Source organism: Lepisma saccharinum, unplaced genomic scaffold, assembly GCF_977018435.1.
Source record: "Lepisma saccharinum unplaced genomic scaffold, izLepSacc3.1 HAP1_SCAFFOLD_406, whole genome shotgun sequence".
NCBI lineage: Eukaryota > Metazoa > Arthropoda > Insecta > Zygentoma > Lepismatidae > Lepisma > Lepisma saccharinum.
The window spans coordinates 12157-18234 of NW_028143110.1; positions in this window are offsets into that span (position 1 = coordinate 12157).

Sequence of the window (6078 nt, forward strand, 5' to 3'; positions counted from 1 at the left end):
CGAATTCATGGAGCCAATCATCTACAATCCATCCCCAACATTATATTTTCCTGTGTGTCATAATAGAATAGATTACATTGAATTGATGGTCACTAATGAAAAAGAAGAATTAGTTGATTTTGCTGGAGCCACAACAACTGCAATCATAGAGATTAACATTTAAATAAAAATACATACAATGGAAAATATTGAGAGTTATGAGCTACAATCATTCCCCCCAAACAGGAGGACATTTGCAAATTTAAATCAACCCAACACAGAAATAGAGGTTGATCTTGATGTAGGGGACGGCTTTATACACCCCCACAGAGCAGATTTATACATCAAATTTGATGTTGTAAAGCTCGATGGAACAGATTACCCGGCAAATTCAAATATAAGACTGGTAGATAATTTTGTGCCGCATCTGTTCTCTGAAATTGAGATCAGAAAGCATGGCGTTGTTATAAACAGAATAGATTATCCCGGCATTACCTCCACAGCTTTGGCCACTCTAAAATTGTCCAAAACCGAGGCTTCTTACTACAAAATAGGCGGATTTGAGGCTGGTGATAAGATATTATCTAAGAACCACACAGTGCTGTTTCCTATGCGCCTGTTGCCAGGATTCTTCTCGGATTACAAGGAAATTATGTGGAAGGGCGGGTTAAGAATTACATTTAGAAGAGCTGCAAATGATAATAATGCTTTGATGAGGTACAGCACATTAAACCCTACAGGAGAAGCTATGCCTAATACCTTACCAGATGCAGGCAAATGCATTATTCAGACTATGGAGTTAAGAATCCCGGTTGTTGAATATGAGGCCAGTTACGCTCTTAAATACAAAGCTGATATCCTAAAAAATCCACAGATTCCTCTGCAATTTTACACATATCAATGCGTACAGAAGCCTGCCTCTGGTACTTATTATGAATTTGATGCTACAAGTTCATTCTCCAGTATTCAATTTGACATGCCTGATTTTGTGGTGGTACTGTTTCAGACTGGGAGACACAACAATCAGGAAAAAAATTCGAGTAAATTTGATAACTGCAACATCAAGAACATATATCTTAAAAATGGCAGAAATGAGGTATTTCCTAGAGAAAATTACAATTTAGACATGTCCAAGGATGATTTCCTCAAATTATATGAAGCTTTTTCGGCTTTCAAGAGGGTCACTACTGGCAGTACTGACATGTATTACACACCAGATGAATTCAAAGCACGGAGACCCATGTTTGTCATCAACGCTTCAAAAAGGAAACAAGTTGTGGTTAATGACAGAACAAACATTAAAATTATCTGTGAATTCCACGAGGCCTTACCTGAAGACACCATATGTAGTGTCATTCTCATAGGTGAGAAATCATATATTTATGATGTAAGAAATGAGCGGGTCACAGAGCAGTTCTAGAAGCACGATTCAGGGCTTCCCCCATGGCACAGTGGTAGCATCATTGCCTTGTAATCAAGAGGTCCCGGGTTCGATACCCGGTGGAGGCATAAGTGGTTCGGATCCCACTTTAAAACTGTAGGGCCAGTCCCGATTAGCCTTACTGTGCATAAAGTGGACTTAAAACAGCAACTCGAACTAGAGACACAATTCAAACACAAAGGCCCTTTGGATATAAAACAATACTTTACCGTCAGAAAATATATTTACCTACCCATTTTATACCATCTCTGCTCGTAGCAGATACCTACCTAAAATACTGCCAAAAGCTGAAATACAGAAATATTGCGAGCTATCAACAAAACAAAATTATTCTCAAAATCTCACGTATGGAATACCACATCTATCAGGACTCGAACCCGGAGCCCCTTGTTTACATTAACATTTTGCCATCAGATTTTATAAGGACTCAAACCCGAACCTTTTGATTACAAGGCAATGCACCACACTCCACTCGGTCTCAGAACCCAATAGATATCTTCAAGATTCCTGGGATTTTGACAGAAAAACATACTATAAGCTTAATTTCTGGTGCGGCCAAAAATATATCAATTTTTGGCAAATTTATGAACAAAAATCTGGCTGATGCAAGTTTTAAGTATGTACAAATCAATCTGAGGGAGCTCTTCTTTTCTGAAAAATTCCCGAGGGCATTTTTACAAAAATCTTGAATTAGACAAGATTCCACACTTGCTCAAAAAACTTATATGCTCATGTTAAGCAAGTTTTAAGTGTAGCAAAGCTGCTGGAGAGAAGCTCTTCCTTTCCGGTCCTGTCCGTAGTACAAGACCCACTACTGAGGCCTATCGAGATTTCGAACACATTCAAACCACCATCGCTACGCTTCAGGCGTCCTTGGAATTGATCAACGAAGAAATTAAAAATATTCACGCTGAAGCAAGAGCGTTGACGAGCATTCAAGACACGTTGAGCACGGTTCAGCAGAAGATCGAATATTTAGAAAATTTGAACGTCGAAACGAATCTCGCTCATTTTCATCACGTACTCGACAACATACAGGGTGACTTGGAATCGTTACGGACGAGCGTACCTTCGAGCGAAGATTTGGAAAAATTGAATACGGCGGTGACGGCACTATCCGAATCGAGCGACATCAAAAGTTCATTGAGCGATCTCGAGAGTAGGGTGGCCAATCTCCCCACCTCCAAAGAATTGCACGCTTTGAAAAGAAACATATCTCGAATGCTGAAACGACTGGAAACGGAAACGGCGAACGTGGAACAGATTCGAGACGAACTTGCTTCGCTGGTGTCGACGCTGCCCACTTCGCAGAGCGTCGCCGACCTTCACACGCAGTTTACAGAGATGCGAAGCATCGTGAACGATCTTACCGAGAAGAGCTCGAAATTGAATCAAGTCGAGAACCTTCAGAACATCGTCGTCAACATCAGAGATCAAGTCGGAGTGCTGGAATCCACGCAGGAATCGACGCTGGCTTCTTTCGGTGCCAAGTTTCAAGAACTCAACGAAAACTACAAGCAGTTGAACGTGGAAGTGAAAATCAAACCGTCGTTTTCTGCCGTAACGGATACCATAGTCGAGCATTTGCTGCCCATCGAAAATAAACTCGGACAAGTTCACAGTAATCTGCTCGGCGTCGACACTAAATTCGCTAAACTGCATTCTCTGCAAGCCATCGAAATCAACAGCGTACCCAATCAACAGAGAATCTCCACGTTCGTCGAATTTAACAAACTGTACATGTTGCATCCTTATCATCCGTACTACAAGTTTCTCCTCGATGGTACGATTCAGATAAACGAATTTTCGTACTGGTCTCACGGTAGAAAAGCTAGCGTTCCCACCATGACTTTGATATCGAATCGTGGTGTCCAGAAAGCAGGAAACATTCCTCTGGCACGTTGGAACGAAACGCGCAACATATATGAAATACACGAAGACGAAGATCTCACCGTTTTCGACGTGAGTGCCGGCGATAAGCTGATCATTCAAAACACGAGCGAGGTACCACCCTCTTTGAATCCCATCACGCTTGTGCTTCTCTTGAAACGTAATCTCTAAAAAAATGTCTAGGCAAGCCATCGTCGAAGAATTGCATAAACCTGCACGCCGTAACTACGAACGTTTGGCTGTGGTAACCAAGGGCATCGACGACCTCTGGCAAAGTGACCTCGTGGAGATGAGTAGCGGCAATTTGAAAAACGTACATAAATTGAACAAGGGCAACAAGTACCTTCTCACCGTCATAGACACGTTTTCGAAATTCGCATGGGCTCTACCTTTGAAGGCGAAAACGGGAACGTGCGTCACGGAAGCATTCAAGACAATTTTTCGCGAAAGCGGTGGCAGACGACCACGGTTTCTGCAAACGGACAACGGTAAAGAATTTTACAACGCCGTATTCCAAAAATTTATTCAAAAACACAAGATTCGACATTATTCGAGCTTCAGTCACATCAAAGCCAGCATTGTGGAAAGATTCAATCGAACCTTGAAAACACACATGTGGAAACGATTCACGCTTCGGGGAAATTACAAATGGGTCGACATCCTGCCGGAACTCGTCGACACCTATAATGATACGGTACACAGAACGATAGGCATGAAGCCAGTTGACGTTACCAAGTCCGACGAGCAGCGTTTAATTTCTACCGTTTACTGCCCAAAGTACACACCCACGACAAAAAAGCTAAATACAAAATTGGAGACCAGGTGAGGATCAGCAAATTCAAACGCACCTTCGAGAAGGGATTCACAAAAAATTGGAGCACGGAACTCTTTACGGTGGTTCGAGTTTTACCTGGAAACCGACACACGTATATAATAAAAGATAGTAGCGGCGAGATTTTGAAAGGAAGATTTTACGAAGAGGAACTCTCTAAAACGAAACACCCCGACACGTACCTCATCGAGAAAGTATTGCGTAGGAAAGGTGACAAACTGTTTGTCAAATGGCTGGGACTTCCGGAAAAGAGTTGGATCGACGTGAACGAAGTGATCTTGTAAGTACGTGGAACGTGGTGAAGCGTCTACCGGATCCGGAAAGTCAAACGAGAAAAAAAAAGAACGGCGAGTTGCTTCCCGACAGCATCCGCTGTCTGATCGTAGGTCCTTCGGGGTGTGGGAAAACGACAGTGCTCGTGGACAATTTTCTCCTCGCACCGAATTGGTTAGATTGGAAGAACAGGCACCTGTACGTGTTCTCAAAAAGTTTGGAGCAATCCAAATACCAGCAACTGATGAAAGTGTACGATGGTCTGGACATTGCAACGTTCGCCTCGGAAATAAAACCACTCGACGATTGTCGTGAAAATTCAGTCGTTGTGTTCGACGACGCCATCCTGGAAAATCAAAATGAAATTCGCAACTTTTTCACGCAAGGTCGTCACAAAGGAATGGATTGCTTTTACCTAGCTCAAACGTTTTCCAAAATTCCAAAACAGTTAGTACGCGACAACGCTAATTTCATATGTTTGTTTCGTCAAGATCACACCAACCTCAAGCACGCGTACGATGACTACGTAGGCGGAGACATGAACTACAATCAATTTTCGGAACGCTGCTGCTCTACTTGCTGGAACGGTGACGATTTCGGATTCGCGACGATCGACATGACGAGGAAACCCAACGACGGAAAATACAGAAACATAATCAACGACTTTCTAAACGTTGCAACGTTGTGAGAAACGACGTGTATAAATAACGTCATGACGAAACGGAAAATCGAAGACGAAAATCTCAAGCTTCGCGATTACCTCGCGAAACGCTTCAAAGGTTGGAAATCCGAGAATCGCGGATTCTATGAAGAGAAGAAACGTCAGGATCAACCTGTGATCGATGCCATCAGCGGTCTAGGTAAAGAAATTAAAAGTGTCACGGAACAAAATAAAAATTTGATTAATGAACTTGTACCGCTCGCAGCTAAAAGTTACGCCGTACCCACACCCATTTCGAGCATTCCTTCGACGCCGTTCGAACTGAAGGATGCACCGGCACGACGTCGAGCCATAGGCAGCACGTCTTCGGATAAAATCGAGTTGGGACCTTTGGCACGAGACTACCTGAGCACGGGGAAATTCGACAAGGATGAAGTGTTCGGATTGTATCCCAGCATGGAAACCAGCGAAGGCGGTGGTGTGGTGTGGATGATTGGGAAATCGAAGGTGACCTTCGAAGGCAACGACATTAAAGTCAATTTAGGCGACAAGGATAGTTGGAACAGGTATCCGGGTACGGTGGGACTGTGGGAACTCGTCGCCAAAAAGCAGCCGAAAGATTACACCGACGAAGATTACCAGAGTTACAAGGAAATTCTGTTCATGACGGATGCCTTGTACCAGAACAACGACGCCTCGCAGAATAGGGTGAAATCGAGCAGCGGCGAGAAGTACAGGAATCTCATCAAACCGATTTGGAACCAGGTCAAAACAGGCAGCGGCGTCAAACGCTACAACACGTTACCCAAAGAATTCGTTTGGGTGGACGATGTAAGGAAGCTCGTGGACCGATTGTTGGTGATAGCCGGCGAAGAGAATGCAGGCAACCGTAATTTCTACAACGAGAAGGTTGGCATCGTGGACATGAACAGCACGAAACTTTCCAACTTCATCGTGAACGACGACAAGGGCATAGGTTACCTGATCAAAATCATCAACACG